Source organism: Neopelma chrysocephalum, unplaced genomic scaffold (genome assembly GCF_003984885.1).
Source record: "Neopelma chrysocephalum unplaced genomic scaffold, ASM398488v2 Primary Assembly neopelma1_60, whole genome shotgun sequence".
Classification (NCBI taxonomy): Eukaryota; Metazoa; Chordata; class Aves; order Passeriformes; family Pipridae; genus Neopelma; species Neopelma chrysocephalum.
In genome coordinates, this window is record NW_020897715.1 from 10,558,869 (window position 1) to 10,579,481 (window position 20,613).

Sequence of the window (20,613 nt, forward strand, 5' to 3'; positions counted from 1 at the left end):
GGTACCAAAAAGAACACTCCAACCTTAAAAAAAAACCCAACAAAAAACCCTCAACAAAACAAACAACAACAACAAAAAAAGTGCCACCACAAACCAAAACAAAACAGAAAAAGAACCTAACTAGTTCTTTTTCATTCTTATAGGGAAATAACCTGGTTATACAACTACACAGACAGGTCATACAATTTACACAGTCACTTTGAAATAAAGTTGAGATTAAAAAAATATATTGCAAACTTAAGAAAGAGTTTCTATTTTAAATAAATATTTTAAATAGTACTAAAAATCACAAATTCTTGGATCAGCTATGCCAGTTCACTTCAGCTCCTAGGAATCTATCACAGCAACATATAGGATAAATAAAACCCATCTCAATAAAGGGAGAATCAGTCAAAACTAACAGTCTGACATAGTAGATATCAAAGCCATATTAAAAGCCAAAACTTTGAAACATCTGCAGCATATGTTTCCTGCTAACTAAAAAAGCAACCACTCTCTTCAGACCAACATACTGCTGCATTCTTCTCCCTGAAAGTAAGAAGTTGACAGTAGCACACTGTGGATTTGCATATGGAACTTCAAACAAAGCATTTGACCGTTTTTGCAACTGAAAATTCCAGACAGTAAAACAAGTTTCTAACAAAACCCACTTATGATGTGAAGCAACAACACATGTATATAATATACTGCAGTCACTGAAATGGAGATGCTTACATTGCCTCTCACTTACTCGACATAGTTTTCAAAGGGACAGAATGGAAGATGGCACAGACCCAGGGACACATAAACCAAATATAATCAAATATAATCCACTGAAGAAATCTAGCAGTCAAGTCTGCTTATGCCAGCACACGACTTACCTCTGTACTGTCCTTGCATTCTTCCCACCATGCATGGAGTTCCAGTGAATGCAAAATATCAGAAAAAGTGTCTTTATGTAGCTTGCAGACCAGAAATTCTCCTTCAGCTTGCCTTAAACAACAACAACAGAAAAAAACCAAAACAAAAATAAAAGAAAGTGTTCAGATATTTCCCAGTATTTCTTTTTAGGTGCATTAGGTGATCTTAGTTGAACTCTCAGTTGATAGACATTAATATAAAACACAAACTGGGACCCTTGCTGGCAAATCTCAGCAAAAAAGTCAAGAGAGAGTTACTTTAGGTCAAAGTTGAACAATAAAAGCAGGCGTGTGAGGAAACTTTATGTTGCCAATATTGATATATCTGTCACCTCCACTATAGATAAAAAGCAAATAAGCTAGGAGTAGTTAAACAAGTATATCTCAGAAGCACTAGCATTCATACAAAACATATTTTAGAAAATGAAGAAAAAAAGGCAACATTCAGTACTTATTTCCTTTCAGCCAGTGGCTTGAACTGAATTTACTATAGTAGCACATCACATTGTTTGCTGCAGAAAAATGCAAAGCTTAGGCCTTTAGCAGTAAGTCTCTTGTGCTTTACTGGTTCCAAAAATGTCAGTGATTGTCAAAGTGTTTTTGAAATAAAACCAAAACCATGTTAATAAAATGAACTTTCCAAGACAATGCTGGCCAAAAGTGATTCTTAGATTTCTTTTCAGCAATAAACTGCCTCTGTGGTTGCTGAGTTGATAGGGAGAAGGATTTAAAGGACCAAAGCCAAGTTCTGGTTAACTCAGGGTAAAAAAAAAAAAAAACAAAACAAAAAACTCTGAAACAGAGCACAAGCCCTCCAATGAATGGACAGACTTTTGCTGAAGGTGGGCAGAGCTTAGCAAAATCCAGTTGTGCTTTCAAAAATGGCTGTAATCATTAATAGGTTCCACTTGAACGTATTCCAAGACTGCAGTAGTCATTGTGGGTACATCTTGTGATATGCTGCTGCAGATTACGGGACCAGCCTCAGTACTTCAGTGTGTAATTCACAGGCTGAATGTCAGTTCACAGGAGCTACCCTGCCTATTTATTAAGTAGTGATTCCCTAAGTGAATTAACAAGGCAACAACTGGCAGGATTCTGTCCCATCCTATCCCAGCCTTGCAGATGAATAGCTCCAAAAATATGCTCCAGTGAAGGATGAAGGTGAACATTATGAACTCAGTTCCTACAGTGCACACAAGTTACACACAAGTCCAGGCAGTGAGACCTCCAAACTGCTTTGCTGTATGTGCATATAGGTGCAGACACAGCAGCAGTTTGTGTCTTTCACAGAAGAAAGTGGTGCAGCAGTTGGATATTCTGTGTCTGTTACAGGAATTCCTGCTCTCCTTCTGTTCAACCAGCCTACCTCAGTTTAGGAGGTCTATGCAGTGCAGTCCAAAATGCCATTGGAAGGGTAGTTTTTTAGTTTTCATGCTTAGGAACTCCTACAGACTGTTATTATCTTTTGGAGATCTGAGCATAATTTACTACATCTGGAAACATGGAAAACATTTTAGGACTGTTCCCTAGGCTTGCATTACTAGTCTCACCTAAAAACATTGTTCATACAGAAAACTGTATGTTTAACGTTAAATCCTCATACTTGATTAAAGATTAATTTGCAGAAGTAATTTCTTTTTATTTATGCACTGGTATAAAATTATCAGATGGCTTTTAAATTGTAGTTAAAGGAAATTCATTTATCTCAGCTGTCTTTTGTAATATCATCTTCATTCCATTTCTATTTTAGATTGCTCTTAAGCAACTAGCTGCAAATACTTCATATCTAAAATCCAAGCTAATGTTTAGATTGTGCATGTGATTCTTATGGTATATTTCTGTTCCATAGTCAGGAGAAGATAGCTTTTAGATGCAAATTTCAAGCACAAAAACTGCTTTCACTGAGTTCAGAATTCATTTGCATTGAATATTTTATATTATTCTTTTGAAATAACCTGTATTTTCAACATCACATCTGTCACTCCTGTGCTGAAAACTCTCAAGAACTCAATACAAAAAGACTGAAAAACAAGCAGAAGAAACTGAATTTGTGATTTCTCAGGAGCATTTTCTCTTCTACATGTGCTTATCTCATGAAAACAAATATTTAAAAAATATTTGTGAGCAGAAACCTATTATGTTTTCAATGTTCCATTCATTGAGCACATTTTGAGAGGTGGAATTTTAGCTTAATGAACATTCACAACATACACACAGCCTTATCCTTCAAAATAATGACTGCATCTGTGAGACAGAAGGCTGCTCCTGCAAGTCCTACCAAAGCTAAAGCTAACTGAAGAAATAACATGGCACTTTCCAGGGGCACTCAGCATCACAGACCTCAGCTCAGGGTGCAGAAATCCTTCCTTCCTGGTTTCTCCCTCTCTGCCACCAGAGATGAGGAGGAGAAATATTTTTGCTCATTCAACTCGTTTGAAGTCTCTTTGAGACTACAGGAAAACACGAAATATTGTACCTAATGCCCCAAAGCTATCAAGATAAGAGGGGTTTGTGTCAGCATGTTGTTCACAAAAATCAAATTCATTACCCAGCGTGCAACAATCCAATAATTATACACTCAAGAGAGACATTGATTATTTATTTCAGAGTTGTGGAAGCCTGGGTGCTCAGTGGAATTCCACAAATCAGGCACATCAACTATTAAAACCTTTTACTATTTGTATATTTTAGCAAACAAAGGAATTAGTGTTCATTGGCTACAAGTTAAATAGTTCTCTTATTAATCAGTATTCTATCTTCTATTGGTTAATGATTCTCTCATTTCTCATGCTAACTAGTCTGCATGCCCAGTTTTTATCTTGAGTCGGTGGGTTTCTTAGGTTGGTGATCTGTGAGTCAGTGGTCACAATCTGCCGCTGCCAGAACTACCCTGTACACAGTTGGAGCTGATTTCAGCACAAGCTGACTTGGCTTTATTAATGTCTTCCTTATCTTGGGAGTTCCACTGATGTCCTTGTAGCCCATAAATTCTGCATTGATTGTGTCCACTATCAGTGGGCATCCTACTCCCCAAGCTTTGTTAACCTCCCCATAGGTCTGAGATCAAGCCTTAAACCTTAAGGCAATTCTACCAAGTGATCTGTTTTTCTACACCTGGCTATCACTTAGAGCTTCCTTGTTAGCTGCTCTCTATTTCACAGGTTAAATCCCCCTTCCTGTTGATTAGGCTTGAAAGTATACAAAGATCCAACATTAAAGAACTTCCTTTCTTAAGAAAATTTTACATATTACGCATTTTGCAACAAGCGATTCTATTTAGTGACAATTCAGTTCTAATGGTGTGGTAGTCTACTTTAAAATAAAAGAAAGCAAAACAAAACCACAGGGCACCCTGGGGGCTCCATCCTGCTCGACAGGCCAAGGACTCCTCAGTCCTGAGGAAAGCTGCCATTGCCCAGCAGGGTGGTGACAGCTCGCCCTCACCAGGCTGTGGGCAAGAGCAAAGGCAGGGCCAGCCCAAGCCACGGGGCAGCCGTGGTTCAGGGCCCCCCATCTGTCAGCCCAGGCCCCCCCATACTGGTGCCGGCTCGTGTTGTGGTTCCGTCACGCTCTAACATTAGCACCATTTCTGCACACAGACACCCAGAAAGTTGATTTAAAGCCTGTGCCTCCCATTCCCAAAGGAGAGGCAAGGGCTGAAGAGAGCAGAAACTCCCCACAGTCCAGTCAGCTGAGGAGCATTTATGGAAACACAATGCATTTGAGGTTTCTTGGGTTTCGGAGATACAGCCCCAGGGGCTTTGCTTCTGCGTGCCAGCCCTCGGTGCCCCTTTGAGGAGGATCTGGGGAACATTAGCTTGCACAGATGCGGACAGTGCTGGAAGGCCAAAAATGAAGGGGGCAGCGGGGGGGCTCCACTCTCAGCTGGAAAGAAAATGTCGCATCATGTGAGGGGAGGCTGCTGAGAAAGAGAAGGAAGGCTGCTCCAGAATGCACCGCAGGAGGTTCAGGACCTTTCACATCTCCCCATCTGGAGACAAAATTAAGGCCACTGTAAGTTTAAAAAAAAATAAAGTCCCATTTTGAAGTTAAGGTTCTTTGGTCTTAAAATCCAAAAATCCCACCTGCAAAAAATACTACTGTATATGGGTATCTAGTATAAGAAGAGTAACCAGTTCTGCATAATTGAAACTCTAAATCCCCAAAACTCCCCCAAAAATACCAAACACTTGGGTGGGATGTGAAGAAAGAAATATCCTGTGAGGAAAGGAAATGATAAAACTACTGTACTCAACAGGCAGGGAGTTCAGAAGTCAAACAGCTGAATGGAACAGCTTTATCATTTCTTTACAATGTATTGTCCCTGCCCTCCTTTGTTTAGCACAAAGGTTTTTCAGGATGAGTCCTTTTGATCTATTTGTTACATCCCCTAGCATGGTGAAGCCCTGACTCATGATCAAGGGTTTGAGTCAAACAAAGAGCAGCAGCTCCTGAATCTGAAGGCTTGTAAATTGTATGTACAGCAAAGCTGGTTCCTGGACTCCTGTTCCAGTCACTTTAACACACTCTTGTTTACACAGATGATTGGTATGTCTGGAAAGACACTATATTACAAATGTTTCACCTCCCTCTCCTGGCTGCAGAAGCATCCAAGAACACCACATACAATAGATTAATGAATTTATTCTTACACACACCCCGGCCACATCACTCTCATTTCAGAGGAAATTGAGGCACAGAGAAACTTGCTAGTGTAGTATTTCAAGAGATCGCTCCTGGCCAGATTCTCAAGTGTCTCCCCATCACAATGGGAGCTAGTTGGAGAGCCTGATTCCCATCTGGGCACCTCAATGAGAACCAGATTTTCACGAGCGTTCAGCACCCAGTAGCTCTAGCAATGACACTTGCAGCCAAATTTTCTGAGAAGTTCCTTTGATCATCTGGCCACTGCCTCAGTGGAAGCAGAGAGCTCTTGAAAAATCTGATCCTGTTTGTGGGTGCTGAGCACTTTTCAAAATTCTTGCTTAAGTGACCTGGCCAAGGATGCAGACTAAAATCTGAGCAGAACACACTTTGCCTAATCCCTAGGCCACTGATTTAACCACAGCTGTATTCTTTCATCTCCAGAAGAGAAAGAATAGACACTAGTTGGGGCAGCAATCAAAATGCCAAACAATTGCCAGTATCCATGCCTGCCAAGCTAAATGCCCAGATACTTGTGGGCAAACCAGACAGCCACATTTTGGTACTTTCCTGAGAAAGGATTATTTCTAGTAGCAGTGCCAGAGTCTGGCAACCTGGTTTATGCTCTTTCCAGATGTACCCATTTCTTTCTGGGCTAAAACCTTTGTGAACATGCCCTCAAACAGGCACACCCTCCCCACTCTTCAGAAAAAACAGCAGCTATCCAAACACTGCACTGTCTCCATTATTCTTAGAGAGCCAGGCATGCTTGGGCAAGACAATACTATTTTGTGTAATGATTAAGAAGCAGTGGTCATGTCAGTGAAGATTCTTGTTTTCATTGAATATTTCATTCATTTTTGAACATAAGCAACCACTTAGCTGCAGTTGTGCTAGATGCAGAGGAGGAAACACATGCTATTCTTGGCTGGGCTTTACCTCTGTGGGAAGCAGCAGCCTCCTTACAGCAGCCTCTGTACACTGCATGATTTAGCTACATTTAAGAACCTCAAGCAAGGACCTGCCTCCAGATTCCGAGTACTCGACAGTGTAAATATGGGCAAAACCTCCAAACCCCAGCCTGGATCCTCTATTTTATGCCCTATTTGTGTGAGGTCCATTTGCAAATGACAGTTTCCAAAGCCATGAGCTAAAGGCTAGCTTAGAAATTCCTCTCCAAGCTGACTATATCCATTCAACTGCCAATTGAGACATTGCTTTCTGCGTCACTCAGCAGCAGCTTGTTGGAGTGTCTATCACAGGACTCTGTGTCCGAGTTCAGCCTTCATGAAATGCTCTCTGTCTCACCTCTGTCCCCAGCTTTCAGACCACCTCCCAAGTATCTGACCAGTCTGCTAATAGGAAGATAAGGCACCCAGTCACTAGTGTGTTTTAAGGGAGCATAGATATCACATGGTAACTATTGAATGAAAATGTTTACAGAAAAATAGTTTTGTAAAATAGCTCAGACTAAGTTGTTGCTGAGGGCTGAGCTCAAGCTATATAAGCCAAAAAACGCAGCTGTATCTTTTCTAGCTACAGCTAAAAACAGCAAAGTGTACTGGAAAAACCTTTCAGAGGGGGAGGGGAGATACTCTGCTAACAGAGGATTACATCTAGAAGCAAGTGTGAACATTATTCTGCTCTTGTTGATTCTATACCTGCAATAACACAAGGCAAGTGATGACTGGGGTTTGTGCTTTGACTGTCAAATGGCTGCTTTCACTTGATTCTGACATCTGCTGCACTAATTATTGTAGTAACAACTCTAGCCAGAAGCTAGACTTCAGAGCTATGCCCCAGTCTAATAACACAGCCTCAGCTTTACAAACAGAAAAAGTGAGGCAGAAAGGGATGAGCTCATGCAGCACATGTATGCAGGCAGTTAATTGCACATGCTATGATGTACCTTGTGACCTAAAACCTTAGAAGGAATATCACTGGAGGAAATTGGATTATGATTAGTAATTCTACGGGCCTTCGTGGTTTTGTCAGTAAATTCATCACTACAGCTTTTCACTTTTTCCATCTTGCAGACTTTTGTTTATTTTAAATTCCCTTGTCCTGTCCAAGAGAAACCAAGGCATTTCTGTGGAAAAGCCTTGGTCAACTAAAGGCCCAGGTCAGGAAGTCTGTCTTGGGTATCACTGCCTCTAAACTCGAAAATTAGCAACAGTCCAAAAAAAGATCTTAGTTAGGAGAGTAGTGAGATAGTCAGGACACAGCTTGCTGATAAAGTACTGGGAGATATGATGCTGGAGTGGAGGTACCAGTAAAGGCCCCTGGGAAAGGCTGGAAGGTTTGACAGTCCAGCCTGATGTGCCTTTGGAGCAAGAGCAAATGGGCATTCCAGCACTGGCAGGAAAGAGTGCTGACAGTAATAAAGGTTGATGTGCAGAAGATGGACCCTCTGTGCAATTGGCTTACTCTGGAGCCAAGGTCTTGGGACTGTAGGGCTGTTCCATTTTCCTTTTAGACCTAGATACATCAGCACTAACTTTTCCTCCTGGTCTTAAGTGTAATTGGGGCTTGTGTCTTTTGACTTACAAGGTAGCACAGAGACTAAAAGGTTGGATAATCAACTCCAAGTTAATCAGTCTCATTGTGAGATACGGTTACTCTGGGAAGGTTGTGTTTCTGTCAAATTTTGTCTAGAAATGCACTCCAAGAAATGAGAGACATTTCCTTTTACAACTAATGATTACATTTCTATTAGAAAGCTGTAGTTCTGAATTGACGTACTCTGAGAAAAAGCTTTGCTTAGAAATTCCTGCTTATTCCTTTGGGAAATAATTGGAATCTCTTATTAAGTATAATTGCTTAGAAGTGGGGAAAAATCCACTGTCAGGAGAGGACAGTCAGCATTTCCCAAATCATTCTTCTCTTTAAGCTCATGCAAATTGTCAATTGAAATCACTGCCTACTGACATAGGTCTTGTAAGAACCTGGGTCCTGTTCTTAATCCAGACAAGCATTAGAGAAAACTGTACTTCTGAAAACTACACAATGCAGCCTCCCTAAACTGAGAAGTTTTCCAGTCTTTACAGATTCACCCATGACACAGCAAAAACATCCTCCAAGCCTGACTGAATTTACACAGCAAAATAAGTCACTTCTTAAGTGTTTAAAAGTCATTGTGAAAGTGAAAAAATGAAATGTGCTGTATATCATCTCACAAAACCAGAAGTAGTTATATTATAAATAAACAGAGTTTGCCTGGTATTAGGGACATAGGAAATTCCATTCAAGAACAGACAAATGGCACATCTTGTCTGGCATCCTGTATCTGGCACAGGCCTATAACAGATGCTTAAAATACTTGGCTCTCTTGGTCTCTCAGTCTCCCCTGTTCCACCTGCCACCAATGCTATAAATCAAAGTTTTCCTGACCTCTGGTGAAAGTCTCTTCCCTGCTCACTTGCATAACATGGGAGGTGGAAGCACAAGCCGAGGAAATACATACTTGCCCTGTGTGATACTTACTACATTGTCTGGTATCAAGTTTGCCCGAATTGTGGTTCTGACTGTTACAGAACATACAACGTATTGCTGCCTGTATTGCCTGTGTGGCCAGAGGAAGCAGCACATAGATGAGGACTATGCTTGGCTGTAAGGAAAGCGGGGAGCAAACCCCATCTCACCCTCATTTATACACAGGCAGCCAGCCTACCCACCATGAGCCATAAATCAGCTGCCCTTTTTCTGTCAAGCTACTGCCTCCTAATTGTGTCCTACTACTCAATGACATTTATATCCTGGTGTGGCTTTCTTTCTAACTATTATAGTTTAGCTCATGGTGACTGAAAATTAAATGGGTTTATTGTCTGTCAAGCAGAGTTCACTTTTGTCCTTATTCCAGATGTTATCAAAACATAGGTCATCTACCCAGCACGTCACTTAATACAGGTTCCCCTCTTTAGTTGGTGCTTCTAGCCATTGTGACTAGTGTGATACGCCTGCACCCTAGAAAACTGACTGTGACACTCTCCCTTACTAGAAATGTACTTGCCACAGACCATGTCTCTGTTTTCTACAGTCACATTCATAAACAACATTGAATTCAATGGCACAGTTGGTTAAGGGCCTCTAAAACAGACAAACAAAACCTCAAAACCTTTCCATTTGAAAAGTTAAAATTTAAACCCCCCTTTGTACTAATTGCATTACAGCCTCTCTGCGTTTCCCTGTGAAATATATTAGTATTTTAAAAAGGCTAAAGAGAACTTATGACTATAGGTACTACCAGGTAAGGTCCTTTCACACGTCATCTTGCAGAAGCAACAGAGAGGGGCAGCTATAGAAATTATGACACTTCATGTCTAAGCTATATCATTTAAAAATTGAATTTGAAGGAAAAAAAAATGTGTCCCCCAGTTTGAACACATCATCTCTGCAGTTGCTGAACACTGCTTTTAGAGAATTATCTAATAAATCTTTACATATTAATAAGGGAAAACTAAGTCCTGATGGTGTGTGTGGGCTGTTGGATATACTTCGATATGTCAGCCTTCTCCATGCTCAAGGATTTTCTGATTTTGGTTCCATTCTAGTGAATATAACATTCAGTGCCAAAGGTCCGAATCTAGAGCAGATCTTTGATCTAGCTATCCCAAATTTCTATCCACAATGAACAAGGCTTTGAAATATCAATCTGCTTGAAAGAGTGGACACATTAAAGCTACTACAGTGCCTAGGAGAAGTTTGAATCCTTTAAGATATTCCAAATCAATATTACATATTGATGGCCAGGCTTAGTATTAGCAGGAGCTCTGTGGCTTTCTGTACTTCTTTCCTGTTTCACAAGAGCAATGACTTTCAGAATATCCATCTTACTTCAGTCAGGAACAGAAGTAAAGGTTTTTCAAGGCAGACAAATGAGTTGGCCACTTGTTCCAAAGAAACAGAAATGGTGTTCCAAGTTTCCTAGACAGCTTTAAAAACTACATAGAGCAATTCAGCTGCTTAATCTATTATGTTCTACACCTCACATTTAAGAGGACACAAAATCACATGCTTTTTATCCCAGATATAAGCTTTTTCCCCCACAGCAGTCCTAAGCCATCTCATTTTGTCTCTGTCTTCAACATACATGCTGGTCATCTTGCTTGTACCATTCCCAAGAACAAAAGTAGTACTCTTCAGAGTAAAGAGCAGCAGCTGAGGTTCCCAGACTGCCACAGATATCCTAAATAACAGTGAATCAAGTTTCTTAAGGTCTGTGATTGCATTTGCCCATTTCTTTAACGAGGATGTTAATATTTTGTTTTCTGAGGAGAAATGTTGTAAACCTCAATTAATATATCCATTACAAAAAGGGCATGAATTACAACTTTAACTGTGCAGTAAAACAGAACCTCTATGTGAATAAATAATTATAAGGAGATATATAAAACTATAAAAATAACTTCTTTACTGCAAACCTTGCCTTAACAAGAAACATAACTCCTTCCTCCCTCAAGAAATTCGAATACACTGACTCATGTCTTTGTTTAAGTGTCATGGTAAATTTGTTCTTTTATAACATATAGTAGTTTAGCTTTGAACTTTTGAGTTTTGGAAAAGGCAGAGCGGAAAAATGTTTTCATGGGAGAGGAGTGCACATTCCAGAGCTGTCGACTGTTACTCGTTTATGAGGCGAGGGAAAAACTACTTTGGTTTTAGGCTTTGGTTGATGCAATTTGTTGTCTGGTATTTTGTGATAAACCAGAGAGTTTACACTGTACAGTGAAGTATTTCAGTTTTCCCTCTCATTTTTCCAGCTTTTGCTTGTTCAAAATTCTGAACAAGCTTGAAACTGCCTGATGTTGAGGAGAGAAAAATTAGCTATGTACAACTAGAAATAACGATCCTTTGTAATGTACAAAGTAGTCCAATGAGAAAATAACTCACAGTTGACTGTGAATTATAGAGCTACACAGAAGCATAATGGGGGAATAGAGATGATATTACTCACAAAAATAAAACAAACCAAAATGTGAGCCCTTCACGGTGTCTTTGTAACGTGAGCAACAGTTTTAAACACGGTTCTTCTGTGCTGTTTCATGTTTATTTAATGTATTAACATCTGATTACATAAAAAATATTAAGAAAATAAAATAAACTTTATGTAGCTTATTTATTCAAGTAAAGTAAAAAATATCTTTTTGCTGTCCTGCCTTTTTGAAGGCTATTAACATACCTTCTTTCTTCCCTTCTCTTTCTAGAAAAGAAAATGCAGATTTTCAGAATCCTTCAAATTTGATACTCAGCACTGTTATGATCTCCTCATTACTGGATGTTGAGTCTGGATATCAGAATCGGTAGAGTGAAGCACTCTCCTGTTAAACTGAGGTAATTTTCTTCCATAATTACAGAAAAAGTCTAATGCTGAAACAATGCAAATAACATGCCTTTCAAAGTTTCATTTCCTGGGAAAATATATGGCCATTGAAAAGGATCTATCTTGTCAAAAATTTTAAGAGACAAAGACTGGAAGCTACATGAGAATGCTGCCCTCAAGTCAAAGTTGAGGAGAGAACTTCTCCATTCAGCAAAGCCAGAAGATGTCAGGATATTATTCTGAGAGAGGGAGCCTTAGCCAAGGACATCAACTGCTTTTCATATACAAATTGAGATAAGTTTCTACTGGGATGGGTATCCATACAGGAGGTTATTTCATAAATAGTACTCACTCAGCATGAAAAACTGCATTTATGAAAGCCTACTTAACCAGTCACTGGTTAATAGCATCATGTTTTCCCTTAAGAAAGGAACTGCACACAACGCAGGCACATGCAACTTAGGATGCAGATGGGAAGGCAGTCAGTTGCAGAATTGTACTAAAAAATAAAACAAAGCAGGTGGCCCATAAGGATGCAAAGACGCAACTATCTTCAGAACTAAGCTATGTAAAAAAGATTTTCTGAAAGTTTTCTACCCTCACATGGCTTTACTGTATCCCTTCCTTTCCTGGCATATCAGTAATCAAGTAATGGTCAGTTTCTGTCCATTGCCCTAACAGAATCACACAACATCCACAATATATTACCATGAATCTTAAAGATGCTTCAGATAAGATTTAAATGGGTTTTCATATAATTACCACTACAGACAAGAGGAAAAGGAAAAAAAAATACAGAGATAGGTGCACAGGAAGATCAGCTAAAGGACAGTTGTATTCTCATCAGTATATCTAACAAAGCTGTCGTGGGCTCCACATTTGCTTTCAAAGTAATGGAATTCCATTACAAGACAGTAACTAACATGGAACATAGTTCTTTGAGGTCATTTAAAGTCTGGCTGCTAAACAAATGATACTCCAATTTTTACTTTTTTCCAAGGTTTCATGATATTTCGCATTTACTTTCAGCAATTTTTGTCCTATCCATCTCCTAAACCTGCATTTTGAACCACTGAGAAATCATTTGCCTAAAGCCAGAACTCCAATTTCAATACCTTTCTGTTATTAATATTCCTTAAGTTACGTTTCAGCTTCCAATCAAGGTTTGCTGCAACAGTTTTCCTTTTGATGCAAGTCCACTGTACAGTACCTTGGATCTCTGCTAGAATGCACACTATGTCATGTGAACAGTAAAAAGCAATATAGCTCAACTTTCCCAAAGTAGGTTGAATCAGGAGTTTTAAGGATAATCAAAACCATATTTTTACTTGCAAGCAGAGCCAGTAAATCATTGAAGCTACACAAATATATTCATATCCACATTGCACTTCATTATAGAAAGAATCTCACACCCAGGAATACAAACATTCTTGCTGTAGAATACTGAATAATTGTGGAACAAATAAATGGAAGAATACAGTGGTCTTTGTCCGAGAAGTGCATCATAAAAGGGATTCCAGTAAAACAAGGTGAATCTTCAGACTTGTATAAACTTTTTTATGCCCTTCTTAGCAGACATTAGAAAACTTGAAGGACTTTGTATAGAGCAGTATTATTTACAAAAGTGTTTATTACTTGTACTCTTTAAGTGAAACTTACTTATGTATGATTTCATATACAAATATAGAATCAACCGGGTTGGAAAAGACCTCCGAGGTAATCAAGTCCAACCCTTGATCCAACACCACTGTGCTTACTAGACCATGGCACTAAGTATGCAAGTATGCAAGGGCATGTCTGTTTTTAGCAAGGTCTATCACTAAATATTTTGGACCAATTTATAGTCTTTGGTAATGGCAATAATAGGTGCCAGCCAGTTTGATATTTTATGCCAGCAAGTTATTCTACATGTGAGAATACATGTGTGCAAATGCAACAGTATATTTCTTATAGATGTTATTTATGTGCAAGTCTTTATAGGACTTGTGTCTACACCCAGTCTGGATTTAGACAGCTGTCACTGACAGCACAGTTATCTTTGTATCGTTTGTTTGGTTTGGGGTTTTTTCTATTTTAAATAATGGCTTTTTTTCACTGCTAACTGCAAAGGCTGATTTATCAATATAAATGGAAGTTATATGAACAGCAGCCAACATAGAACACAGAGTCAACAGCAACAATTCATGGCCTTTTTTAGTTTGTTGTGGATTTTTTTAATGCTCAGAGAGTCTATACAGGCAAGAAACTATTTCCCATACTGTGAGATGGAAATATTGCTCATGCTTTTTTACAATACAAAGCTTGAGAAATAAAATTGAAATGATTTAGTCAAAACTGAACACTTTCCTCATCTCAGAAGGGCAGCACTGCACAGTTCCGCCAAATTGTAGCCACCTGAAAAAGTGGAAGGATTTGATCATCTGTGCCTGAAATTACACATTTTTAAGTTGTTCTAACCACAGTGTAGGCACAGTTTTACTGAATGATTTCACCATCCAGAGTTATTTCCCACGTTACTTTGTAACTCCAGTAAAAAAACTCAGGAATTGGAAGGTCATATGATGCATAAAAAAGAGAATATTGTGGTTTCTAAGAAAAATATTTATTACCAAGCAAGCTATTTTGATTTATTAAATGATAGCTTCCCATCATAGTGTTTTTTGATATGGTGCTTAAAACCACAATGATCATATAAAGCCAGGACCTTATTTGTTTAAAGGCATTCACTAGTGTTTTTCTTAATAGAAATATCAGTTCATGACAGTGCCAGGTTCATAGAAGCTTATCCAGGAATAAATTCTTGAAAAATTATTTTTTTCCTAGAGTGTCCATTAAGCCAGTGCAGTCACTGTGTCTTCTAACATTAGATTTATAGGATGTTATAATTAACAACAGGTGATGGGCAGCACTACATGCACAGCAAGCAAAGTGAAAAGACTGGCAACTCAAGAAGCACTTGTGATTCATCAAAACTCTTGCCCACATAAACTTAGCAGTAAACCTGATAGGTTTGCTGGCAGTTGTTTTGAGTTGGGTTTTTTTTGTTTGTTTTTTGTTTTTAATTCCACCACCACCATTTTTCCTTTTTCACGTCAAGGATTAGGGACCATCTGTCTGTTTTTAGAGTTCTGTAGCTTTTCCACTTCTATGTTCACTATCTATATAATGAAACAAATTATGCTTCCCTACTCACAGAGGACTTCTTGGAGGATTATGAACAAGCCCACTCAAAATTTTGAAACTATGCAGATTTTTAAGAGACACTTGTGTCTCCGTTATTCCAGCTCTCTCAAACTCACATTCTGTACAAGTAACAGAAAGGAAAAAAAAAAGGTTCAAAAATACATACACTCTCCAATTTTAAGAAAAGCAGTTCTTCGCGTAGGACTATAAAGGAGGGCAGAGGACATTGAAAAACATGAATTGGCAGAACAAAAATATGTCCCAAATGAGTTTTCATTTGCATAGCTAAACTAATGCCTTTTTTTTTCAGTTGTGAGAATATAAGCGAGGCAAGGTACGCTGGGAAAGGAAATGGCTTTGTTTAACCAAGTGAGAAAGAACATGCATCCCAAATCTTCCCAGAGATCTAACTTATATGAATCATCTCCAATGTACTAACCTGATATGACCGTGATATTCATGAGATAATTACATGTTGTAATTGATCATAACAAAGGAATAGTTTTTTAAATTAAAATACATCTGTTTTGGATAATTGGCTACATATCCTCATGCACATTAGTAAATACTTTAAATGCAGTAACTGGTAGAAGTACATAGGAATAGTGGGGGAAAAAAAAAGAAATCAGTATTTGCACTGTAGAAAGGATTAGAGGTTTTTCATGGATTTATTCCATGCTCTTGCCAGTATCATTCTCCGAGTTCCTCTACAAATAACTCTCATACATGAAATTAATTTCTACTAGAACTCTGAGTGTGTTTCTTCCCTGCTTTTATCCTTCCCACCCCAAAATACACTTGAATTAGTAACCTTAAAGTCCTTAGCTTTATTATATTAGAGAGCAATGACTATAATTCTAGATTTTATGTTACCAGGGTGCCAACAGGAACACATGGTGCAATGGTGAATTTATCCTGCCTGTTGCGGAGTTCGCACTTCATTAAAATTCACATCGCATTGCTTATCTATAACTGAGGCAAAAATTTGCCCAGGGGAACACTTGTTACTCTGGGTAATTAATCAGCGGTGATGGGAAATTTTTCTTAGTGTTCTTGATAATCTCTAGGGCATCATCCAACTGTGAAATTTTGGCCTTACTGAAGTGGAAAGCGAATTTCATCAGTGACTAGAACAGGCCAAGACATTTCTCACAAAGCACTTCTCGACCTGGTGTCATCTGGCAAAGCTTCTCCACGCAGTCTTTTTTTCAGAGTTGGAGAAGCAGTTCATTTCTATTAAATATTTCACATGCATACATTAAAAGTCCTTCCTTTTAGTAATCATTAGCATATTTTAAGAAAGGTTCTGCATATTCTTCAGGGTAAATACCTTTTTTAAGAGCTTGAATCTATACTCAAAGTCTCAGCTCAGCGAACTTGCAATCACATCCTCAATAGGAAAGTTGTGGGTTTGCATGTGCAGGGATAAAACACATAAGACTGTCAAAATGCTTAAAGATTCAAGCACATAGCTTGAAACAGCCTGAAACCTTCCACTTTCTAAAGCGAGGCTAGACTCAAAAATAATCTTTTTATTAAAAAGATATACTCCCTCCATCAGAAGCTCAAATCTAGAGTTGCGATACTGAAAATAGTTATCACTTTAAAAAAATCTCAAAACCCAATAGCATTTTATTTTTATGGTTGCTAGGCATAGGTTTTCAAATTTGTATATGTTGAGACCAAACAGAGGAGTATTTTTCTCACTGAAGTGCTTCAGGATAGTTGAACTTCTACTGCACAAAAGTAGTAGAAATTTTAAAAAGACTGAAAATGTTTTCAATTCAAAAGGAGAATCCTCTCCAACCCAAAGAACTATTCAAACATCCAAGGACAAAACAGAGCTAGGTCTATTAGAAAAAAGGTCAATGATTTAGATAAGTGTTACACAGAGCTGAAACCAACTCAGTAATTTTATTTCCTCTCTTCAGCTCTTCCAGGTACAACTGTACTATTACTGACTGTAAAAGATGAATTAACACTTATTTCACATTTTTATCAACTATTCATTAGTTTAGCCATCCTAGTCCTAAAAACAATATTTTTTCCATATATATATATATATATATAAATATATCTATTTATAACAACATTATTTCGAGAGATTTAACACATACAAAATAATTGAATCATGAACAGTTATGCCATATGGGACAGAATTTTACAGGCTAAATTAAAATTGACTGATTATTCACGTAAGCTTTGCTGCAACATACAGAACTGCTGAACACAGATAGTGATGGACAGGTTCACCCAAGCTTACAGTAAATTTGTCCTGATTAGGAACACTGTTTTATTGCTGGATGCTCTTATTTTGAGTGTGTCATACTAGTTTCACTGTAGCAGGAGCTAAATGAAAGCTTATTTTCTCAAATTACTAAATAGCACCATGAAATCTATTCTAAATAGCATTCACGAATACCATCATGAACAGACATTTCGAAAATTTTATTTCTCATTATGATGGTTAATATAAGTTCTCCATAATAGATTCACAATGGGACTACCAATTTTATGAGTTTAGCAAAAGTTAGTGGCTCTCAGCATTACCTGCAGGCTTGAAAGTCCATCACAAACAAGTCATTGTATCACCTCGGATCCAAAAGAGAACTCTGCTTTACAGGTAGATAGATAGATGTAGGTTCTTAATGCTATTTCTTCTAAGTGGAAGCTAATGCTGATATTTTGCTTTTAGACTGAGTTCTCTTATTGAGTAAATTATAAAACAAGGCATTTCTGGGGTCAAGTTACCATGTGTGCCAAGAAGGTCTACATTTCAATGCAGAATCTGGATGCAAGATTTGTACCCACATTATTCAGGCACATAACCTCCCCTGAATACTCCCACTGACCAGGAGCAAGGCCGCCCACTGCTTATATAAGTCTGAGTACAGTTTTACTTGTGTGCTTCAATTCCTTTTTGTGAAAACATGCTGACAATATGCTGCTTAACATAGGAGATATGATGACAAACTGATTTTGTAAAGTAATGACATGTTGAAGAATGCTTAGCAATGCTCATTGAACTCAAGGATAGAGCTACATGAATTCTGTCCTAAAGACCTTACAAGCTTCCTACTTCATTGTAAGAGACATCCCCATTGCTTACCTAATCTATTTATGTGTCCTAGGATGCTGATCCAAAGCAGCTACAGGTAACTCAATCAGCAAAGTGACTGTAGATAAAGCAAATCTTTAAGTAATACTTTTCACACCGGGGACAGAACGAAGTGTCTCCCTGGTATTTCATCTTATATTTATGCAAGTGTATACATGCTTATATATAAAAGTTTCTTTTTGGGGAAAGCCACAATAAAATATTTCAAGTAAAATCAAAAATCATATAGGAACAATACAAACTACACTGTATTTGGGCTATAGAAAGAAGGGAAAGATGAAGGCTCCATGCAAATAAATTACCTTAAATCTTTTAGGTGAACAGCACAACAAAACCCATAACATTTACAATTCAGCAAAAACATCCTGTATATATTTGTTCTCTTATTAAATGAATGAATACTACCAAGTCTGCTAAAGACCCATGGGTGGTGTATTCTTGTCTTTAACAAACTCTACTCATCACATCCATATACTGGGACACTTGCTGCCATGGTAGCAGGAAAAAGCTCTGGTAGCAAGGGAATGAAGGAAATTACAACATCAAGGCTTTTCAAAGATTATTATCCAAACTTTACAGATTTACTTGCACAGAATTACTCATACCACACCACCAAAAACTTGAGTATGACTGGTCCCAAAACTCTGCAGACATGCACCGTAGAAACCAGCTGTAACTATACAAACTTGCTTGAGCTTAGTGCTATACCTGGCTACAAATTTGAAAAGTAGAACAGGTTACAGAATTTATTGAGCCTCAGAACTAATGGATTAAAAGAAATAGTTATTAATATGATTTCTTTCAAAATAATAATTTCTAAATTACAATATTTTGGAAATGAGTAAGAAAAAGAGCAGCTAAAAAGATCTGGATTATTCATAGACTTAGACAAGTTAAAGATGGAAAATAATTAGATCATCCATCCCATTTTCCTGCCAATGCAGTATTGTTCCCTGCAGTACATTTTCTAATGCTTAGTTTTTGAAGCCTCTTGAGAAGGGAGATTCCAGCATTTCTTTTGGACACATTCTGGCAAACTCTCTCAGGCAGGTTTTTCCTCCTCTGTCAAGCCAAGCATTTCCTGTCTCTTCTTATTGCCTCTTCCGCTCAAGAATGCTTCCTCCTCCTTGGTGCCAGGGCCCTTCAGGAATCCAGAAGGGACACACTGCCAACAGGAACAGATACTCCCAGAATAGTATATTCCACACTATGGAATATCTATAGCAGACAATTTTTGGAGAACATTCTAATAGGCTCCTTTTGTTGACTGCTCTTCGTGTCCCAGATGGGAAGAATTCACCTTAAAGGTGCTTAACCACCTTGGAACATTTTTAATAAGATAATTCTTCAGTATGAACTTTGGGGAGAGTATCCATTAAAACCAGAGATTGACTGCCTCAGACCAGGCTGGAAGGATTGCTGAATTAACATCCTGTAAGGAACAATAAGTACTATGTCACTAGTGATTTGTCCCTTTCACTAAGTGGACACAAGAAGGCGGCCTGAAGAAAGAGCAAAAAAATATGGAGATGTTCTTGACCCAGTGGTGACTGAATACAAACCCATCTGTGCTGTATGAATGTATTCAGGACACTATCACATATAGGTACAATATTCACAGTCATGCTATAGACGCAGTAGCCCATTCCAAGCAGTTCTGTTATTGACAAAGCAGTTGTTGGAAAGGATTTATTACCATTCAGCAGGCTGTGTGCAGACTCAGCATCATGAAATCCTCACATGTGCTTGTGAAGAGAACCCTCTGTAGTTCCTGCAAAAGCTGGTGGTTCATAAGGAACCATAGGCCAAATACGGCCTGTGGGATTTTAGACATCTAAAGAGTAAGTCAAGACAGGAATTTAAAGTGTGGTTTGCTGAGTGGAAGTGTTAAGCTTGTCAGATTGAGTAATACAGCCTTTTAACCTAAGCAGCCGAAGTCTGCTATCTTGATGAAAACATTGTACTATAGGTCATGATAAATATAATTCTTGAACTAGAAGTTTAGCTTTTTCTTGAAGGGCACTTAGGAATATTTTCTTAGAAGAACAACAAATGTGAAATATCTTTTTGTTCTTGAAATGTGAGCAGGTGGACTTCATAGTCACTGGTCTTGCAAAACAGCTTGCAGCAGGGAAAGATTAAGTTTCCGTTACCTAATTCAAAAGACTGGCCAAATATAAAACAGAAATGATGAAAGAATTTGGTTGTAATTCTGTCTGTTTCTTTGAAGGGACAGAAATATTCTTGGATGTGTCCTTTGTTTTGACACATTTATACCGATTACAAATGGAAGTGCAAAGCTGGAGTATTATTTCCTCCAAACTGTCTCAGCCTCAATTTGTTCTAGTGTCTCTGACAGAATCCCTTTGACAGTAAAGGAACTTTCTCTTTTAACGTAATTGTTCTTGAAGGTGTTTAAAGCATCCAGAAGAGAAAAGGAAATAGTT

General features: G+C 38.3%; 1 protein-coding gene and 1 long non-coding RNA gene across 3 annotated transcripts in view; one reads left to right on the forward strand and one right to left on the reverse strand.

Moving 5' to 3' along the window:
* The window catches only part of COL8A1 (collagen type VIII alpha 1 chain), an 87,294-nt gene that overhangs the window by 4,894 nt on the left and 61,787 nt on the right, over positions 1–20,613 (forward strand). For both annotated transcript variants that reach the window (XM_027681088.1, XM_027681089.1), the window contains exon 2: positions 11,750–11,876. The gene's annotated coding sequence lies outside the window, so the exon portion shown is untranslated. The remainder of the gene's footprint in view (positions 1–11,749; positions 11,877–20,613) is intronic.
* The window catches only part of LOC113966417, a 36,346-nt gene continuing 16,599 nt past the window's right edge, over positions 867–20,613 (reverse strand). Inside the window, exon 3 of the long non-coding RNA XR_003533825.1 lies at positions 867–972. This is a non-coding gene — a long non-coding RNA (uncharacterized LOC113966417). The remainder of the gene's footprint in view (positions 973–20,613) is intronic.